Source organism: Fukomys damarensis, unplaced genomic scaffold (genome assembly GCF_012274545.1).
Source record: "Fukomys damarensis isolate Sample0158 unplaced genomic scaffold, DMR_v1.0_HiC HiC_scaffold_18, whole genome shotgun sequence".
Classification (NCBI taxonomy): domain Eukaryota; kingdom Metazoa; phylum Chordata; class Mammalia; order Rodentia; family Bathyergidae; genus Fukomys; species Fukomys damarensis.
Window position 1 is genome coordinate 42,381,567 of NW_022900930.1, and position 22,839 is coordinate 42,404,405.

Consider the following 22,839-nt stretch of genomic DNA (forward strand, 5'->3'; position numbering starts at 1 on the left):
GGACTCTCCTTCCCTGAAACTAGCTGGCCCCCACTGCCATACAAAGCCCCCAGCAGCCCCCACTGATGGTCATGGAAGCCAAACACAGAGGTCTAGGAGGCCCTGTGAACTCAGGACAATGCATCTAGGCTAAGAGAGGTCTCAATGGCCACCCTCCCTTTTAAACATGGGTCTTCCCCCAGCTCCCTCTTCCTCTAAGGTTGTATTCCTGGGCTCCCTGAAACACTCCTTTCTTACAGGACTCTGCTGTTGTACAGAAAGCTCCAAGGCACATAATCTTGCTAATCAGTGCAGCAAGCCTATGATTATGCTGTTATGCCCACTTAAAGAGGTGGAAAATGAGACCAAAACAATAAAGCAGCTTTGAAATAGAAAATATTAACCAGTAGCCTATGGACATCTTCACCAAAAGACTTCCCCAAAGGCTTCGAAGACAAGGAGATGCAGAGCCCAGATTTAAACAACTTCGCTTCTCCTGCTAAGCCCTAGCCTGTGAGCAGCTTCCTCCCGGTGTCCTTTCTGGGCCCCACACATGTAGCTCTCCTTCCCATGACCTAGGGGGGCCATGTTACTCTTGCTCCCCTCCCCTTTGCCTGTCTGGAGTTGTCCTCAGAGGACCCCCTGCTTGTCCTTCCTCTGCCAGAAGCCTTCCCCTGTGAGTCCAATCTTCAATGACTGCCTTATTGTGAGCAGAGTGGACATATTGTCAATACTCTTTGAGAATAAACAGACACAAGCTGTCATTTAGTGAGGGGAGTTTCATTTCCCTGGTCCCTTAAAAAAGTAGACCTGGTTTGGCTGAATCCCTACCATCCATTTCCCATTGACTGAAAAATTTCTCAACCCATTCTCTATCAGGGGAACAACAAGACACTGGAGAAATGGAGTTCATCCTTGATCCAAAAATGGGACCCAAGACCAAGTCCAGGCCAACCAATGCATCCACATAAGTAATCAAGATGGCCAGAGTGAAAATCTACACTGTTGCTAAGAATGCTGGGAAACAGACTTTTCTGTTCCCTCTGGACCTGAAAGAGAAAGTTAAGAGTGCCTGCTCTCGGTGGAGATAGCATAAGGAAGTAAAGACAAGAAAGAGAAAAATAAAGGTGGGTCTAGGTCAAACATGTTGAGTGGCAAGAGCAAGCCCTGCCTGAAGCCAGCAAAGCCCTTTCACCAGATTTTTCAGTTACTGAGCCAATTCGGTCTTTTTTTTGTTGTTGTTCAAATCAGTGTTAGTCAGAATTTCTGCCCCTAAGGGGATTCTGGTGCATATACTTAAATGATGTTGTTTGTTCTAATGCATATAAATGCAGTGGCAGTGTGACCTTCTACTGAGACTTTAGATTTTTAGAAGAGAATACCAAAATACAATTAGCTCCATTGATTTTTTTATATGACTTATTGGATTTTTGTTTTATGTGATAACAAAATAATACATGTCCATTAAAAACACTTTAGAAATTCCATGATGGAAGATTACTACTAACAAACAAGATATATTTACTTTTATTTAATTGTGTATGGCATTTTATAAAGTTGGGATGGATCACAGCGTATGTATGTGTATGTGGGTATGAATTTCAATCTTACTTTAGTTGCTTATTGTGATGCAGGCCAGCAGTGACAGAAAGAAAAGAAGGAAGGAAAGAGGGAAGGAAGGAAGGAGTGAGGGAAAGAGGAAGCAGCCAGACTACCTGGGTTTAAATCCCAAATCTCTCACTAATAGCTATGTGACCTTGAACAAGTCATAGGAATCTCAGTATGTCTCGATGATCTCATACGTTAAAAGATCCTACTGATAGTATGTGATTTATAGAAACTTAGTGAGGATCGAGCAATACTAAATTGAGTATTTAATGTGGTGCCTGACATATAGAAAGAGTTGTGTTAAACAAGTTGAATTTGAGATTTTATGGCTGCTCAAGAAAGCCAGCCAGCAGGCGTTCTTGGCTGTGGGGAACTGCCCGGGCACTGTGAGATGCCTAGCACCACTCCTAACTTCTAAGCTCTAGATGCCAGGAGCAACACACCCCATCTACCCCATCATACCTCGCTCCCACCTCTATCTTTCCAAACAAAGCTGTCTCAGACCGAGCTAGTGTCCTCTGGAAGACAAAACCACCCCACTTGGGAATCATCGCTTTATGATATATTGATACACAGCTATACCATTGTACATAATCTATTATTTCTTGTGTAGTTAAAATATACAAAATATCATTAGAGGACAACAGTGCTATAATATCTTTAGATGCTCCAACTTTAATGAGAACTGCTTTCGCGTTTAACCATCATGTATGTATACTATTGAACTAACAGTTTGCGATAATCTTGCTATATCAACTTTTATAACATTTTTACCAAGAAATTTTTAAAAGTGTTTTTATTTTAACAAAAGCCTTTAGGGTACCACCTGAAATTTTCTCTGCCTCACTTATCTGTGGAGTACATTAATAGAATTCCTAACATTATATCAGTCTTTTATTCTTAAGATAATGCTCAGTTGCACATGGTCTAGTACTCTTTTATTAGTGGAAGTGGCTGGATTCAAGGTATTTAATTTAAGGATTGTTATTTTTATTTTAGAAAATAAAATAACAATTATTTATTTTTATTTATAATTAGGGATAGATACATTGGGTTCATAATACAGTTTGAAAAGTTTTACTTTTTTTTTTTTTTTTTTTTTTTTGGTACCGGGGATTAAAGTTGTATATTTTTATATGATTGGAAATGATTAATTTCCCTCGATAAATGATATTTTTTTTGAAATTTCATCATCATTTTACAATGATTTTTTATAATATTTTCAAAGAATATGAGTTCTCTATTTTTAAGCCAGTTGTATTACTATCTTGCAAGAAAATCATGTATTATATCCAAAACATTAAAAACAGTATAGAATCTTATAATTAATATACAACATGTTATAGTATCAGTATTTACAGTTACATTGGCTTTGTAATATTTAATTTTATATAGGTTTTTCTCTTTTTTTTCTAGTAAGCTTTCTAGGTCTCCCTGCTGCTATCCTAAGTAAAGAATAGTTCCTCTGGGGATTGTTTTTTTCTTATCTAAGTGTTTAGCTTATTTCTATTGTTTATTAGAATGTTTTGATTAAATAATTTATTTTATTTCTATTTAATAATAAAAACATTTTAGCCTATGAATGTACCCTTTTGTACAACTTTGACTGTACCCTTAAGCTTTTTACATAAACAATTCCTATTTTTGTTATTTTATAAGTAATATATTTCTTTTCTGACCCAACAATTATTAAGCTGAGTAATTTTTAGTTTCTAAAATCTCAGGTCTACCTTATTATAATCCTTTATTATTACCATAAACTTTGTTGTTTTTATCTATTTCGTATTCATGATAGTGGATGTCTTCCATATACTGATTTTCTATACTGAGCTTTTCCTTTTAGCACTATTCAAAGAATGGTAGAAAGAAAGACTTACAGTCTGCTCATAGATTTATAGCTTACACATTTTTATTCAAAAATATTTATTGGTTCCATTTCCATGTACCCCATGCCTTCATTCTTTTTGTTGTTGTTGTTTCCTTTGCCTATGTTAATGTTCCACACATATATTTTATTTTTGCATTTGCTTTAAATATTACAATACTCAGTTATGTGGCTTCATTTGCTATTTGGTTATGTGTATGGTGGGCCGTCAAGTTACAACCAGCCTGACATTCATCTACCTCTTGTCACCTGTAGTGCATACCCAGGTAAACATCCAGATCTCAGCTATATTGACTTATAATCAACTTGAGTTACAACCAGCCTTGGGAACTGCTTGAGTTCGTAAGTCAAGGTCCAATATACTACATATTTATTCTGCATTGTATGTTTCATCAATATGACATAATTCTCTGCGCTTCACATTTTATTGTTGTACATGAATACTGTTATGTTAATATTTTCACTTTATATTTTGCGTGTCATTTCCTGATGTCTGTCACTAGGCCGTTTCCTTTCATCTTTCCCTGTGAATCACTCATCTGAGTATTAGATTTATTTTTTGTAAATATCACATGGTTGACATTTATTATTTGACCAAGCCAGGCTCGCTGTATATTAAAGAAGGTTGACCCACTCATTTATTTATTTTTGTATCAGGAATTGAACCACTGAGCTACGTCCCCAGTTCCCCACTCATTTATTGTTACAAATTACATATCTGGACTTCATACCATCATTTCACTTGATTATTTCTGGCGATGGGGTTTCCTCAATTTTTCTTATTTCTTTATTAATGTGTTCCTGGCTTATAATTATATTTTTCAATTTCTACTTATGAAAGAAACCATGAATTTTTCCCTCTAATAACTTGGATGGAATAAAACATACTTTAAACGCTTTGGGTGGCTCTTTTAAATCTTAGAAAGTAGTTGTTGAACTTTATTTTTCGAAGAATCAGTGTCAAAAATAAAACACGTACTTCCCCCTGTAGATGAAGTGGTTAGAATGCTTTTAATTTATATTCTTTCTTTACCCATTTCATTGTTTTTGTTGAAATAGAATAGGATATTAGAGCCAACTTCTATTGGGCTTTCTCCATTTTGAGAATGACTTTTTATTTTCCATTCTACTCTATAGCCATTTTAACAAGAATTATTTAGAATTTATTCCATGCTTAAGTGATCTCAATTCCTAGCAGATCCTACCTACTTTCTTTCTTATTGTTCTATTTCCTTTGTCAAGCTCATTCATGGAGAATCTCCACATGCTTAAATTCTTTATTTTGACACACATCTCTATCAACTGGAATACATCCTTACATTCTTTTTTCAGAAAGGAAATAGGCCTATTACATATTCTGAACTCCTAGATTTCTTATGTTAAATTTCTCTTCTGTTTACAACCTCAATCACATCCTGATTAAATTTAAAATCAAATGAACTTGAATAAATGTCTCCTCTAAAAACTCTGCATCCTTTTATTTAGAGTGGGCTAAAGGCCATAACAAACAGCAACAGAGTGGCAGCGGCTTCCCCTTGTCACGGTCCATTTGGGGATGAAGAGGCAGCCTTTCAGGATATGGTTCAGGACCCAGGCTCTTTCTCTTGTTCTTTAGGGAGCCTCCAATGAGTCCCCTGAATTTGGCTGATCAATGAGCAGAGAAAGAGAAAGGAAAGAGAAGGGCAATAACAGATTTCACAGCAGTTCTCAGAAGCTAGGCTGAAAGTAGCACATCACAGTCTATCAGACAGAACTGTTCACATGACTGGCTTCTAGCAGAGGGGCTGGAAAATTGTTTCCCTGCATTTCAGTGAGGACATAAAGTGGTCTGATGGACAAGAGCCTTCTCTGTGCCCAGAACTGCCCTATTGTTGGATATTTGCAGAGAAGTTGGAAGACATTTTTGTTTTAAATTTTGTGATTACACATTGAAACCTGTTTCGATTTTTCCCCATGGTGCCTATAATACTTCAACTTTTAATTTAAAAATTTAGCCAGGCCACAGATAAGGGCAGTTTTCTTTAAATATATCTGGTCTACCTATTTAGGGTATTTTATAGCACACATTTCTTCATTTATGACTTTGATTGTTTTTCCATATAAATTGTTCTGGTTTACTCCTCAGCAATACCTCTGATTTCTAGATTGGATTTCCTTCTCTCTTCTCCATATCTATTATCTCATCATCACTTTCATCTTTTTATTCTTTTCCCTTTGAATATGAGATTTATTCTTCTCATGGATGACTTCAGTTTTAGCAGAGATGCCTTCCATTTGAATTTTATTTATTCCATTGTATTTAGGTACCCTTCAATATCATTTGTATTTTAGCCATCTCTTTTTCAATCTGTTTCCATCTCAACCTACTTTCTTTCTTATTGTTTCTATCTCCTTTGTCTTTTTCCTTGGATCCTTAATAGCATTTTCCCTTCTGTTATTTATTTCCAAATATGATATAAGACACCTGAATCAGGGTGGCTCCCGGGGAGAGCATGTGATTTGTCCAATTTTCACATGGTGAAGCTCAGCCTTTCTTGTCCTAAAAGTGCTTAGCAGAGCAACTCACAGGCCACACTTAGCGAGAGGTCAGGAATCTTCTGACACAGGTCCTGCCACGGTGTGCACCAGCACCCTGGACAGAACCAGGGCTCTGCAGCACTGAACAGCTGTGCCTCAAGCAGTCCGCACTGAGCCTCTATCAAGGTCTCCTCTTCAATGGAGGACTGCAATGCAGGTGCACAGCACCTACCACAGCTTCCAGGGCCCCCAGACTAGGGAGGTGGGGGTTCCCAGAGTCCTAGCAGATAACCAGGGAAGTTCCTCAGGGTCCACCCAATTCCCCCCAGCAGCATCCTTCTGAAAATTCACCAGTCAACTTGGTGAGCAAAGCGAGGGATCCTGGGGCTCATGTGCATGTGTTCTCTGAAACCTAGGGTTGTACAGCTTGCTGATCATGTTCTGAGACCTACTGGAAGAATTTCATGCTATCAAACTATGGGCGCACACACACACACACACACACACACACACACACAATTAAAGTTTTCCAATCTCCATTCTAAGTCCCCAACTGAAGCCAAAAACATTTTTTCTAGTTCCTGGTTACTAAATAGACACCTTATTAATCATTACTCATTCAATGTTGAAGGAATAGATAAATGAGTGAATGAATGGAGTGAGTGAATGAATAAATGCATTTAGGAAACAAACCAGCACATAAACCAACTGTGCCTGAGTATAGTGACTGGAGTGGTCCCCTCCCAGCTTTTTCTCTTTCCTGGAGAAGGAACTCCTCTCGTTGCAAATGCAAAGACAGCAGGTCATGTGCAACAGCTCCTAAGTCCTACCACGCTGGAGCACCCAGGAGCTGCCGCAGCCTCTCTCCCAGCCACGGCCAGTGGCAGCTGCTGCCACCTCTCAGTCCCCACTTCACGCAGCGCCTGCAGCCAACATTGTCCACAAAGCTCTGTCCTGTCCCACTTCATTTTCACCCTTGTCTCATCTCTCCATCCCTCTTTGAGGGCAGGGCTGGACTTGCTGATGATAGACAGCCCAGGTATAGAGGTCTGAGGAAAAGAGTACAAAGACTAGGGTTAGGATCACAGACTCACAGTGAAGAATGGTGTGCTCTGTAAAAATGGCAAACTGTCAGCCCCTAAGCGTGTGATATGACAGCTAAATAGGTGATCAAGGTGCCCGGGTGACATGGTGACAGGTGCCTATGACATAAATACAAGCCAGAATGTAATGAGGATGTTGCCTAACCACCAGCAAAGTCTCGGGCAGGATGCCCTACATGATACAAACTGAAGATCAGACATGAGCCCTCATTCCTGATCAAGGTGGCCTCTACGCAGGGCCAGGTAATGAGCCCAGAGCATGGGAAGACGGCAGTTTCTGAGCTAATGGGGAGGCTCTGCCAGCAGAGCAGGACTGACACATAGCCCCGGGTCTTTCACTAACTAGCTGTGCAACCTCAGACAAGCCTTAACCTCCCTAGGCTGTGGTACATTGCCCTGTGAAATGGGAGCATGACATCTGCTCTAATTCTTTCATCGAGACCCCCTGCTTTCACAGCCCCCTTGCCCACCCCAGGAGCTCCTTAACAATCCACAGGTGAAGGCCTACCTGGGCCCAGCAGCCTCTGTGTCTTCAGTTTGGGGCAAACTAAGAGCCTTTACTTATTCATGCTCTTGACAACAACATCAAATACGCTGGGCACTGGCGTGACTGCTGCACATAAAACATAACGTCATCCTCAAAACACTGATGTTCAGTTACGTGCTGCATAAAAACATCTCAGTAAATGACTGATCATACACACGGTGGGAATCGCATAAGATATAATGGAGCTGAAAAATTTTGACTGCTCATGACGTGACAGTCTCATAGTATAATGCACAGGGCTTGAGGTAACATTGATGGGATCAAACCTACTGGACTGCAACTTGCAGGAAAGGACAGTGCACACAGCTGTACATGGATATAGCACATTGTACTTGGTAATAATTACAACTACAGTACTAGCTTATGTGTTTACTGTACGGTACTTTGATCATGAGTTTAGAGTGTTTTTGACATTTTTATTATAATTACTAATATAATCCACATGAATATGTGCATATTAGTCATACAAACGAATGGGATTTCTTGTGACATTTTCATATTTGCATATAACATTCTGTGATCATATTCACTCTCCCTATTACCTGGTCTTACCCCTCTCACCTCTGTCTTTCCTTTTTTTCCCCTTCCCTTTCCCCTTCTGTAATAGACTCCTTTCACTTTCATATCATCTTTTCCTCCCTTAGATTCCATATATGAGAGAAAACATATGACACCTGCCTTTTCACCTGACTTATTCACTTACAGGGTGATCTCCAGTTCCACCTATTTCCCTTCTGAGTGATATGTATAACACCCCATCTTCTTTATTCACTCCTCTGTTGACTGGCTTCTGGGCTGATTCCACAATTTCACCATTGTGAATAGTACCCCAATAAACATGGGCATACAGGGACTGGAGCAAACTTTTACCACTTCTTCAAAAAGGTGACCGTAAATCAGCATACCATGTTACTCCATCAGTAGGCTCATAAAGCTCATGTTTACCACATCTCCCCATTATTTTTCCTTTTCTCATTCATGTAAAAAGAATTTGCTTCTGCCTCCATTGTATTCTCTATAACATGACACTGGTAATGCCTGCTGTTGTTTGAATAGTTAGCCAAGGTTAGAGAGGCAATAGAAACTAGGGTGGACTCCAGAGCAGATGACTATATCCTATTTCACCCCTCATGAGCTGGCTCATCCGGGAGAACATACTCAGCCTCTCCTTTGAGTAAAAGTCAAATACAAAGTAAACGAGTTACTCTTTATAAAGTGCTCAGAACCAGGCGTGGTAGCCAGTAAGTGCTATATAAGTGCTGTCCATTATTAAATGTGTAACATGACACTGCACACCATAAGTGCTCACCAAATCACAGCCATTGTCTGTTATTACTGTACTAGTCCTCATAGACGGGTAATGAGTGCACTGGCAGTTTGCTGGAGGGGTTTGGTGAACTGGGAAAGGAATCCAGTCCCTCAGTCATCATGATGAATTAACAGAGCTGTGCCTGGACTAATGAAGCCAGTTTGTCTTGGGACTTTTCCAGTTAGCACTAAGAATCCCATAAACACTCCCTTAGTCCCAGGAAAACAGGGAAAGTTGCCTGCCCTGATCTGAATTTCACTTTTCACATACATTAGGTGGGCATAATGTCCTGTGTTTTCTCATAGGACCACTGAAAATACCAAATGAAACTATGTCTGTGGAAGTCTACACAGAGGAAGTGGAAGTTTTGTTTGTTCATCTGTTTTCCAGGGTGTTGTAGTGAGTTTAGTTTTGCTGTGGCATAATGCCTGAGACTGAGTATGTTTGTTATAAAGAAAAAAGGTGTAATTTGGCTCAGTTCTATCTGCAAATAGGCAGCCACATGTAGTTGGCGTCATGTGTGGTAAAGGGAGTAGAAAGAGAATGCTTTATTACAACCTACTCTCATAATAACTAATCCCATCCAAGACACCTAAGTCACTCCCAAGAGACCTCATCCAGTCTAGAGAGGACCCAGTCTCTCCATGAGACATTAACCCACTCAGGAGGGTAGTGTCTCCTCTAGGCTCCACCTTTTGAAGATCCCCATCACCTCTCCATGCATTACATCGGGGACCAAGCTTTCCAGCCTGTGAGTCTTCAGGGGGTAATCAAAAATTTGCCACTGGTACAGTAGAAAGCACACTAAACCTTGGATCCAACTTGAAATTCAGACTTCAATTTCAGTCTTGATGGGGGCTTCTCAAGCCCCCACTCTCTTCTCAGGATTCACCGTGTCTGTACAGCTCGCTCATAATTAGCTGCAAGGTTCCTGCGAGGTCACGTTTGAGAATGCACTGTCTGTACTGAAAGTACATGAATTAGACCTCAGTCGGTGAGGGATGGGGCAAAGGCCACTGAGCCCTCTGCTCAGGGAGCCCCTCCATGCTGTCTCCCTCTGGACTCTGGATTTTTGATCCAGCTGCTTGATTCCAGGTCTCCGAGGGAGTCACCTGTTCTCAGCCACCAGACTCTCGGATCTGTCTGATTTCCTGAGCTCTGACTCACCCAGGCCTGCAGGGGTCTACCCATCCACAGCCTGGCAAGCCTCTCACAAACCCCTCCACTGCAGACCAAAGCAGAGCTGGAAAAGACTGCAGGAATCACAAAGCCTCGGTGGTAATCAGTGCATGGAGGCCCGAGGTAATGGAATAGCCCTGATGCAATTATATATTGATTGCAAGTATTATGACTGCTCCTGATTGCTTCTTATTGATACAAATCCACTGGGCTGCCTATTTGGATAAAGCCGAGTGAGAACGAGGACAGACAGGAAAGGAAATGGAAAGAGAAAGCAAGGGAGGAGGAGGGGATGCAGAGGACTTGGTTATCAGTCTGGGGAGGCTCCTTCCCACGGTAACAGTTCACCTGGTTAACCCAGAGATGGAAAAAGAGTGAGGGTACAGGTGTCACCCTCCAAGGTCACCTAGTTCCTGAGAACTCCCAGATGCCGGCTTCGCCTAACAAGGATGCTACCCTCAGGGCCTCAGTGAGGCACCTGTCGGTACTGGAGAGGAGTCAGGAAGTCAGGAAAGAAAGTTACCCCTTCCCCACAGCCATAGCTGCCAGGAGGGGTAGACATGAGCTAATTGGGAGCATGTCCCAGAGAAGGGGTTAAAGGGCAAGAGGCAGGTCAGAATGCAGACAGGTTAGAAATCAGGGTGCAAAAATTGCAAAATCACAGAGAGTCAAAACAGGCAGACGAGGAGGTTGGGAGGGGGCAAAGGCTGGAAAAAAATACCTTTCCCACAGCAGAGACTACAAATAATTCTGCTCTCAAGACAAATCATTGAGGACTTCAGTTATGTATTTATTTTTATTGGATGAACTGGTCTAGCAGAGCAGTGGTATCATCATAGCCCCCACAGCCTCCAGCAACCTCCAGACAAGGAGGGGGAAACAGTATCCTAGCAGTATGGCAGCAGCTTAGATCTTATGAAAAACCCAGAGCCCCTGAACACTGCTTTGAGAACCTCTGGCCCTGAGGGGCAGCTATTTTGTCACAGGAAGGGCTTAAGGAAACACTAAAATTGTCATTCAGCCATTACAGAGCGGGATACACATTTCATCTAGTCTAAACTAGTTTCTACTTTTTCATGTCCCACCATTGGTAACAATAGCCCTGCAAAGTACATACATACATACAGTCATTCACAGGTGCTATACTCACTCAAATGTATCTGTAACCCCAAAATCATCAAAGCACTGCTTGGATGTGTGCAGAGTAGTGAAAGAATTGAATGGCTGGCCTGTGCACTCCCTGCTGAGTCCAACTAGATAGCAAAGAGCTGCACTTCTTGCTGTGGGGTCTATGTGGTGAATGAGTGTCCTTTCAAGGTCCATGAACATTTAATGCTACATTTTTCATATGGTCTCATTTTCCACAAGGTTCCTGGTTGATTGACTGAAAAAAGCATAGTGACCAGAGGCTCTCAGGAATCTAACCCTGCACTTTCCCTCGGAGTAATGGCTGAGTATTCACTACATCAGTGTTTGCAGCAACTTTGCAGAAGGGCACTGCTGTGGACAGTAAGAATTGGCTCCACTGACTTACACATGGAACAGAACAAACATAGGGCTTCCCTGTCTGGCTCTAGTTTCAAAAGTCAAGGAATCCTTGGACCTTCCTCTAAGTTACTGGCTCCCTAATAAGGATTGCTGTGTCCCTGACTTTTCAGATTTGATTAACTAGGGATGTGTCATGATCTAGGAAAATGGGGCATTCACCTGACAAAAATGGTCATTTGTTCACCAGGAACAGATTATTGCCTTGGTAACTTTTTAAATCTTGCGCACCTTTTCCTTTGAAATGTTTGCATGATTTTTATTGGATTCCTTTTAAAACTTTTTCTGCAAGCAGGCTTTCTTTCTTCCCTAAATGCATTAAATGTTCGTGTTTCTGAGCTTTCCTTTGACTATGATTAGCTTGGGAGGAGAGGCCAATATAGTGGCAAGTCCACATCAGCATCGCCCAGCGATGTTCCCAAATGACTTTGCAGTGCCAAGGGCCTCGGAGGGTGCTTCACTCTTCATTTCTGTAAGCAGAATACTTTGAGCAATGTCTTAAACACACTTAGGCCCACTACGCAGGAGCATGTCCTAGTCAGGTTTTTAGATTGCAAGCAACAGAAATCACCCCAGTTAACTTACACAACAACAACAAAAAATTGTAATGCTACTGAGTAGCTCATAGAATTGACATAAGAAATGGATAGGATGCAAGAAGGTGAGGAAGCCACCCCCTCCCAGATACAACCACACGGGCTTCACTGCTGCTAGCTGAATACCGTGTGCCCATGACTCCCCCTGCTCCCTACGTGCCTGAATTTGTTCCTGCTATAGCTGCAGCAGGTACTGAAATCAAGTGCCAAGTGTCCCTGTTGCTTTGCAGCCCCCACTCCAAATTCCAAGTCCCAAATTGGAATATCTGATTGCCCAGAAATAAGTGATAGGAGCCCATTTAGAAGGGTCAGACCCTAGGAACACACGTCTAGAACTTTTAGCTTTTCTGTGACTGCTGAGCTTTGTGTCCTACCCAGATGCAGCAACTCGGTTTGAGATTAACAGCTTGGGTTTATGAGAAGGATAAAAATGGACAAACTGTAAAAAAAACAGAGAAAGAAATGAGTTTGTTGGGAAATTACTTGGATGTGGAGATCAGTACAGCATCTAGGGTAACTCTAAGGTGCCTTTCTTGAACATGCAGGTCAAGGATGGTGACAAATACTGAGTCAGCAGAACGTCAAGAGAAAGGAGTAACAAAGAAAGCAGCAAAATTTGGACAAGTTGAAATGTGAGATGCCTGTGGCTGTTCAGTGGGAACTCAGCAAATCCTGTATGTATTTGGGAAAGATTTTATTAATATTATTGATGCTACTGCTATTCTTAAATAATAATAAAATAGTCTTTCCTAAAGAACCAAAGAAAGGACTACTCCAGTGATCTGGGAACAAAACATTACTTATGTCAATAGATAAGAAAGCAAAGATCCAATGTGTAATCCTCTTTTCCTACTTTGACCTAGACTGCCAGTCCCACGGAGAGTGGCCAGGCCTTCAGGAGCAAGGGTACCCAAGGCAAAATGAGTAACAACCAATACCTTTAATAAGGTGAATTAGCAACCACGTTTAAAAATGTTGTTTTAATGTCTACAGGGTTTATGTCTGTTGGGAGACTATCTGGAGACCAAAGAGAGAAAATGGCATGTACTTGAATAATGCCAAGGGCTAAAGAGTAATGGCTTGGAGAAGTAAATGCACTGGCAAGCTAGGAAAACAGGACAGCACTGTTGCACAAGGATGGAAAATTCCAGAAAGGCCAATGCTCCACATTCCCCACCCCCAACAAAGAAGGCAGTGGAAGGATGGGTGGCAACTGCCCTCTGCCTAATCCCTGCGTTTGTCTTTGGGGAAATGATGCATCCCGTTTACAGAGCTGTTTCCAGGACAGAAGAACTTATTTCATTGTCTACAGGGTTTCTTTTTTCCTTTTAATTCTGTTAGCGTAGCCAGCAGCCTAATAGTAAGCAGAGTGTGTCTTTAATGGAGCCAGTAAACAAGTTTTTAAAACGAAGAAGGAAAGAAGTAATGTGATTTACCGGGAAAGTCCCGTGTTCTCTAAATTCCAGATGTTGCTTTTCAGCACACTGTGACCCAGTCTCACTGGTTTTTCATAGCAGGCCTATGTGAATTGTAAGACCAGGTGGACTCCCCAAGATTAACTCACATCAAGGCTAGCAGCATTCACTGAGCACCTACCTACTGACACAGGAGATGCCTCACTTCACACAGGCACACAGTAAGGAACTCAGCACACAGTAGGCATGCAACTTAGGCATTTCTTCTCCTTAGCTTCTTCCCATGTCTGTCAAACCGGGAGTCACATCAACCTGAAGGCGCAGTCATTTCATCTGCGTTTGTATACATCTTCTCCCTGGGCTAAATACTGAACAAATCAGCTTCTTTCTTTAATATTACTTCCATTTATTTTGCAAAAGACTTGCTGACAAGACAACCAGCAGCATCTGAAATTTCATCTAGACAAAGAGGACAGGGGCTGGGGGAGCCAGGAGCTCTATTTTCTCCTCCAGGCTCCCCACGGCCTCCTCCCTACACTCGGGCAGGCTCACACATCTGAGCACATGTGCACAACCGCGATAAGAGACTTTCAAACGCCGCAATTCGTCACCGGTCTCTGACTGCAGGAAGCGCGTATGTGCAAGGGTGGGTGTGTGTGTGTGCTAGTGTGTCGCACGCCCCCCCGCGAGCACGCACATGCACCTGGAGTCTTTGGCGCTCACAGGACAATGGGGTGAAGGCACAGAGCTCACAAAAGGGGCGTAAGAGGCTGGAAGGAAAGAAAGACACCCACTTTGGCTGCCTCCCTTCGGTCTTGGCTCCCAGATCTGAGCCTGCTAACAGTACAATAAAGGACAGCAGGAAAGGAAAGAAACCGCCTGCCTGCATCCCTGATGCAGAAAGAAGATAAACATTCATCACCGCAGTCCCTCATGGGAGTTGGGGTGGTTCCTTAATGCATTTAGGTGGGGAATTTATGAAGTAGGTGAATGTGGATAGTAAAGCTAATTCCCCTCCCCAAAGTCCCCTGGGCCCTTCAAGCAAACCCATGACTAATAAGAGCTAATCTCGTGCAGGGCCCAGTGTGCACACACATGCATACACACAAAGACACACACTCCAGAGCTTCCTCCCAGCTTCCTTTTCAGACCCAACCACTTCTATTTGGGGCATTTGGGGGAAAATGTGAATCAAATGAATACACATTTATCTGTCGAGATCTACTTGGTGCCAGGTACTTCTATTTGTTTATTTGGTTTCCTCACATGCATACTGGGAAGATACTTTTCTGATTATCACCCCATTTGTTACAGGTGAAGGAAACTACGATGTGGAGAGGTTATTTAGTTTTTGCTTTTATTTTCAGACACATGACTATAAATTGTGCATGAATTCAAGTCTAGATTTTTTTTCCTGATGCCCAAACTAAACATGTTTAAGGTGAAAATGGTGGCAACTTTTAATATATGCATACACTCACAAAAGTGCCAACAACATCCAGCCAGTAAATGTCTGCATCACCCCCAAAGTTTCCTCATAACCCTTTGGAATCTTTCTCCTCTGCCCTTTCCTCCTCTCATCCCCCACTCCATCAGGCTGCAATGACCTATTTTGTGTCTCTAAAGATTAGTCTGCATTTTCAAAAATGCCTACATGTATGGATTCATACCATAGGTATCTTTCTTATCTGACTTCTGTCATTTGGCATGATTATTGTGAAACTCATACACGTTTTTATGTACCAATGTACTACATTCTTTTATTGCTAAGTAGGTTACCTCCTAGGAATGCCACAATTTATTTTCCATTTACCTGTTGTTTAATATGTGGGTTATTTTTTGTTTGAGGCTATTACCAAAAAAATTTTTTTCTATGAACATTCCCATTCAAACTCTCAAACCTTCATATGAAGAAAACAAGAAACCTAATTGAAAAATTGGGAAAATGTTTGAACACATTCACCCCAAAAAAAAAAAAAGATACACAGATGGCAAATAATCGTGCTACCACCATTAGTCATCAGAGACATTGTGATTGCTAATTGTGATATATCAGTCTGACTTGAGAAAGCACGGCCTAGCAGATTAGTAAATCCTGGGTGTGTCTGTGAATGATTGGCACTTAGGCCAGCAAACTGAAAGAAGAGGATCCACCCCAGATGCGGGTGACACCAACCAATAGGCTTGTAGCTTGGATAGAATAAAAAGGGGAAAAAGAAGGAAGTGTCCCACTACTTTGGGAGTACTCCAGTCTTCCAACTGCCTTTGGACAATAGGCTGCAGTTTCTTCAACCTTCCAGCACAAACGCCAGCATTCCAGTGCAGATCCTTTAGCCTTCCAACTCAGACTCACACCAGAGAGCTTCCAGACCTTCCACTTTCAACTGCTACTGGACCCTCTGGGTCTCCAGGGCCCTAACCGCCATTTTGAATTTCTTCTGCCTCTGATCTTATAAACATACCTAACAAATTCTTTTGTGTAATTGTACATATACTTCATATTGATCCTGCCCCTCTAGAAAACTCTAACTAATACAGGCATTCAAATTAAAACCACAGCGAGATATATCTACACAGTATTAGAATGGCTAAAATTTTAAAACCTAAGCATATCAAGAATTGATGAGAATGTGAAGTGGCTGGAACGCTTCTATATTGCTGATTGGAAGAGAATATGGTACAGCCACTTTGGAAAACAGTTTGGAAGCTTCTCAAAAAAGAAAGCCTACGCCTGCCTACCAATTGACCTGGTCACTCCACTCCTAGGTACTTACCCAAGAGAAAAAAAAAGTGTATTTCTATACAAATACCTTCCCATGCATTTATTTATCATGGGGACCTATGGTTTTAAAACCACCCTAAATCTGACCAGGAGAGTAGTTTGGCAACCATTGTACTGGAAGTTTTGGATGTAATATAGGATTGCTGGAGAAAGACCTCTTACTTCTCAAGTAGCTAAACGTGCAGTCTAACTTCTGCACCACGGATTCTGCACCTGTAGATTCAGCATACCAAACACAGACTGAAAATATTCGAAAAATGCCTCTGTACTGAACATATAAAGATTTCTGTCATTATTTCTCAAATAATACAGTATGACGACTATTTACATAGCATTTAGATTGCATTAGATATTATAAGTCACCTGGAGATGATTTAAATATAAAGGAGGAAGACATGCATAGGTTATAGGCAAAATCTATGCCATTTGATATAAGAGTCCTGAGTGTTCTTGGGTGTTGATATCTGAGGGAGTCCTGGAACCAATCTCTTAGAAATGCCAGGAATGACTACATAAGTAAAAGTTTAGCTAGTTAAAGAAGGAATGTGATTTAATGAATATGTGTGATGCTGGCAAAGTCACTCAACACTCTGTTTTATATATTTGAATTATTAGGGGGAATTTCAATGACTCCCAGCCTCCAAGGATTCTATAGTTCAGTGATCTCAAATAACTCCACCATAAGCTTACTCAACATCCTTGGGAGGAACGAATGGATCCTGCAGAACTGGATGTGGGCAGTTTTTCATCCCATGGGAGCATCCTTCCCTTCTTTCTGGCAAACATCCTTCATACACACACGTGCGCGCACACATGCACACACGCGCACACACGCGTGCACACCATCCTTTGAATTTTAAAATGCAATGTCTCTAACATTGAGGGTTCCGGAATTGTCACTCGTCTATTCCAGACACAAAGGCCTCTGCTGCTTTACAGCCTACATGAGGCTGTCGTTTACTTATCCGGATCCCTTTTGTCTGGAATTACTTCCTCGTTCTGAATAACCTGCCAAATGTAAAGCTGGAGACAGAACCACCAGCCTCCCTTATCTGGAGACAGATGTGTCATTTGCAGTTCCTACCTGTACCTGGGGCAGCTTGGATCAAAAACTATTTCCAAGGCTTTACTTATTACCAAGCTAACGAATCCACCCTTTGATCAAGAGCTGGGGGATTCCATGCTTTACCCCCTCAAAATGCACGCCCGCCCCCACAATCCCAGCGCTCTTTTTGCTTCTTTTGAAAGCCCTGTTTACTTTGGAAATTCAGCAATTGCTCCCGAAGTTCTTTTGATGTCTGTTGAATTTAATATATTTTGCTACATTATGGAAAAGCTATTTCAGCTTTGGGTACCAGCATCTCCTTGATGTGCCGAGGGGGCTTTCTGTTAGGTTTTGTGTGTGTGGTTGTTGATTTGTGTGGGCGAATATTTTTTAGAATGATTTGAAGATTTCTTTCCCTTTTATATTTTTTTCTAAAGATTAGCCAAAGGGTGAACAAGCAGTAAGACTGACAGCGCCTAGAACCTCAAGTTCTCCTTTGAGTCAAGGGAAAGATGACAAGAAGAAATTAGCTTGCATGCTTTCCCATTTTTCCAAATTCCATTGTCCCAGCACTGCTTCACAATAAACCACCACAGGCTATCTTTTAGCAACACTGCATCCATCAACGGACAATCACCTGCCCACTGTGCAACAAGAAGTTTTGTACTGGGTATAAAAGTCAGATAGATTAAAATGTAATTGAGAAATGAGAGCTCTATCTCTACAGAGCTGCATAATGCATCCCCCCAAAATTAGCATCCACATGGAATCTGTGAATGTGCTTATTTGGAAACAGAGTCTTTGCAGAACTAATCACAAAGTCATACTGGATTAAGTGGGCCCTGCTCCAATGACCAGGTACCCTTAGAAGAAGAGAAAAACAGAGACTCAGACAGATGAATTTAAAAGTGGCTTGGTTTCTCTCCTATGAGAAACCCAAAATATAAAGAAAGAGCAAAATAAAAGGAGGACAATAGGAAATAAGGAGATAGATCTTTTGCAAATGGGAAGGAGATTAAGAGATGGAGGGGAGATGGGCAAAGGTGAGGGGGTGAGAAAAGAATTAAGATGTGTTATGTCCACATACCAACTCCCTGTGAGGAGCGTGTAATCGGTATGTCCTGCAACTACGCACTAATGAAAATGAAAACTGGGGCTAGGGTGGAGGAGAGGAGTATTTGGTCAGAGACACACACAATGGGAAAACAACCACAAAGACAGGGCAGACACTGGCATGATACCACCAGAAGCCAAGAAAATGAATAAATCTCTGTTGTTTTGAGCCCTCAATTTGTAGCAAACTACTCCAACAACCCTAGGAAAACTACTTCAATATCCAAGATATAACTAGTAACAGATGCTTATTAATAAACACTAACCTAAGAGTTGTCATATGTTTAATTTTTATAACCATGTTAGATAGGTACTATTATTACTCCATATTTAAAGTAACCAACCATAGAGTTTATCATTCCCACCAAGAGACTTTTGAGTGGGAAAGAGGACACCATTAATAATCACACTAGAGCAACTGGCTTTATTTTAACCAGTGTGGTCAAGGACATATGCATCCTTACCCATAATACAGGAAAATTGAAGCATAGAATCTAAGTACCTTGCTGAAGGACACATGGCTTGTAAGTAACAAAGCCAAGATTGGCTCCGGAGCACCTGCCTCTACCACTAGTCTATGCCACATGAAATCTGCCCAGCCTCTGAGACCTCACCACAAGAAAAAAATGCCCTTGGATATATGACTTGGCCCCAGGTCTGCATATCACAGAAAGAAACAGCTCTTGGTCCAAGTATTTGAGACCTGAGAGGAACTGAGAAAATTTTGGTTCTGATAGACAGACTTGTAGGAATAGAACTTGAAAGACTGTGATCTTGGTTTCTATTCTGCCTTTCAGTAACTGTGCTCTGGGGGCAACCATCCCTACTCACTCAACCATGCCCCCCAGGCTGCTCTTCGATCTTCTAACTTCAACTCTGTTGGGGTGACACCAACATTAACCATTGACCCCAAGGATGGGCCCAGTGTAGGATCTCAAACAATGAGAAACAGTTGCAAAGAAATTTGGAAAACAGACATCACCTTCTGCCTGTGTGTGGGCTCTAGGAATCTTCTGTGGTTTCAATCTAGGCTTGGGTGCCTTGAGGTGAACTTGGCCTTTGGATACATTGAGAAACAACAGATGGGCAAGCCCCCTTCTTGAGCAGCAGAGACTAGGGACAGTGTGAATCAGAAGCAAGTGCTCTTTACTAGTTCTGAAGTCTAGCCTGAACCCTGGCTAGGGTCCTGATGTCCCCACTCGCTGACTAGAACTCTGTGGCTTGTCCTGCCCCCTAAAGTCTAATCCTTTGCATACTGATAGAAGCATGGGTCAGGGTTAAGTTTGCTTTGTCTCCTTAGACCTGGTACCTGAAGCCAACCCCTCTCTGAGCTGGCTCTGCATAACCTTTGACCACAGCTGGTCTCAGCCCATCCCTCCTGCCCAAGGGAGCTGCAGCGTGGCTCATGATCCACTTAGATCCCTGCCCTGCCCTGTTAGTCACCCTTTTCTGTAGATCCTGATTTCCATGCAACTGAGTTTTGGGTCCCCATCTCCACGTGCTTCCCAGCAGCTCGCTCCAGTCCCACTCCCCCCTGTATTTTGTCTTTTTCCTTCTCTTGGATTCACCCTTCTCCCCTCCAGCACACATCAGACTACAAAATGCTGTTTATGCAAACCTTAAATATGTTCCCAGTTTAAAGTATTCCCAACTCAAAGACCAAGCTCCCTAGCACAAGCCCCAAGAATTTCGCCACCTGGATCCAAACTGCCTTCTCATCTCCTCTTCTCACCGCTCCCTCCCCAGGCCCAGAACCCTCCAGCTTCCTCTCTGAGCTCCATATGCTGGAGTGAAGCACTGTCTCCACACGCAGCAAGCACTTGGCACCTCCCTTCCACACCTCCTAGAACGCCATCACCCCTTTGAAGAATTGGATCTTCTCCCTTTTATGGCACATCTGAAATATCCCTGTATGCTCAGTCTCCCTCAATTCCTCATTCCTGCAACCAGGACCAGTCCCTTGAGCTGAAGGATGCCAGCACACCAAGACAAAGTGGATAAAGCTTCTCTTGCTGCTGTGCCCTGGTGACCAACGGTACAGTTCCTGAAATGCTTCTCTGGTCCCTGGCTCTCTGGCATTCCAGCTAGTGCATCCTCACAATGCCCAGCCATGCAGATACCACCCAAAAGGGCTCTGTAAATGTGCCTAGATTAGGCTCTGAGCCAGAACAAAGTTCAAACCCCTCACATAGCTTCCTCCCCTCTTGATGACTGGAGTATTGGTGGGCACATGGTCCCCTCCATGGGGTGGGAACCAGAGGCAGCAGACACAGACTGGCAGCCAGCAGGCCCTCAAGAAGATTCAGAAAAGCTTCAGTAGAAACTCACTTAGAGGGAATCCAAGAACGCTATTAAGCCCCAAGACAGGGGAAGAAAGAACATGAAAGATCAGGCTCTGCTTTGTGCATGCACCCTCCCCTGCCAGCCTGGAGCCTGTCTTCACTGTCAGTCATCACATCACAGGAAGGTTCAGAGATTTCCTCCAACTCCTCCCTCTCCTCATGGCACCAGCCCCCTTGCATTTGTGAAGATTTGGCTGCCAAGCCTTTTCGAGCACACATCAGTAATTGTACATGCAGCACAAGTGGGATCACGCATTTGAGAAAAGAGAAATATGGAATTCAGGAACTAGGACTGCCACATGCAAAGACCATTGGGGCAGGCAAACCAAAGAAAGCCTTTAATTTTTTTGTTTTTTAACAGACTTAAGGTCAAGGCAAGCAGCAGCCATTAGGCTAATTAGGCCCATGGAATAGGAGAGGGGAGTGATCTCACCAGTGGGGGACAAGACAGGAGGGGACAAAGACAGCAATCGAAGCCAAGTAATGAATATTAAATGCTTGTAAGTAATGTTTAATTAAGCTATCCTACACTGAGGCTTTTTGCAAATATTACCATGGGATTCAAAGTAGTACATTAAGTGCCTAGAAACCCACTAAGCAGGAACACTGCCTTCTTTTCCTACTCTGTGTGCAGCTGTTTTATCTGCATCAGGCTTTCCTGAGCTGAAGACTGAGGGTAGCTATAGACACGTCTGTCCCTGAGCACAACTTCTATATGTCACACTACATGCAACTAGAGTTTTTCCCCACAATGAAGGTGCAAACTCGTATTTGTCAAAAGACTCCAGGAAAAATGGAAAAGATCAGCCAAAACTTGAAAGAAGATATTTTCAAACCATAAAACCAAGTGAGGATAACTTTTCAGAATGTATAAAACTTTTACCTAAAGAGACACAAGGCCCCAAAGAAAAATGTGCAAAATACATGAACAGGCAATTCACAGAACAACAAGAAATCTAGTTAAATGGAGGGAAAACAAAAAGACCAAAATCACTATAAATTAGAAAAATGCACAATATGAAATGCTACCATTTCATACATATACTAGATGAAGCACAACTAAAACTTTATGTCTGATGACACTATATTAGTGAAGCTATAGAAGAATAAGAATATTCATATGATGTGCATTGGTACAATCACATTGAAGAACAATTTGTCATCATTCAATAATCAAAAAAGGTACATAGTGAAGAAACCAGAAACTCTATAACCTAGCTACTGAGAAGGGTGACACATGTATGCAAGGTAACATTATTTGTATCGCAAAATTGGACAAATGAATGCTCATCCACAAGACAATGAACATGTAAGTTGAGGCATAAACACAATGAAAAACTAGCAACAAGAACAAATCACTGTGTCATTATATCAAATCTTTTAAACATAATTTTAAGCAAAAAATAAAAAACAAAGTAACACAAAAGAATTAGACAAAGAATATATATGTTATGGGACAAATTATGAAAAATATTTAAATCTGTAGGATATAATAGAGACACATGTATCATATATGTGTGTGTGTATGTGTGTGTGTGTGTGTGTGTGTGTTAAAAATGAAACTTGGGCAAATAATGAGCAGTCCACTCAATGGGGATTATTTGAGGCAGAGGGTGCGAGAGGGTGGGCAATACATGGGCTTTCATTATATTCATCCGTAAGCTTTTTTTATATTTCAAGTGTCTCAGAATATATTTCAGATATAAACAGCTAGAAACAAGTCTCAATTAGACCTTGAGTTTCAAAAGGACAGAGTATTAAGATGATCAGGAGAGAGTAGAAGACCAGGTCTAATGAGGGGTCAAAATACAATGCCACAGAGGGACATGGCAGAGAGGAGGGGTTGTGGAAACCATGAAATGTCCTCATTCCTG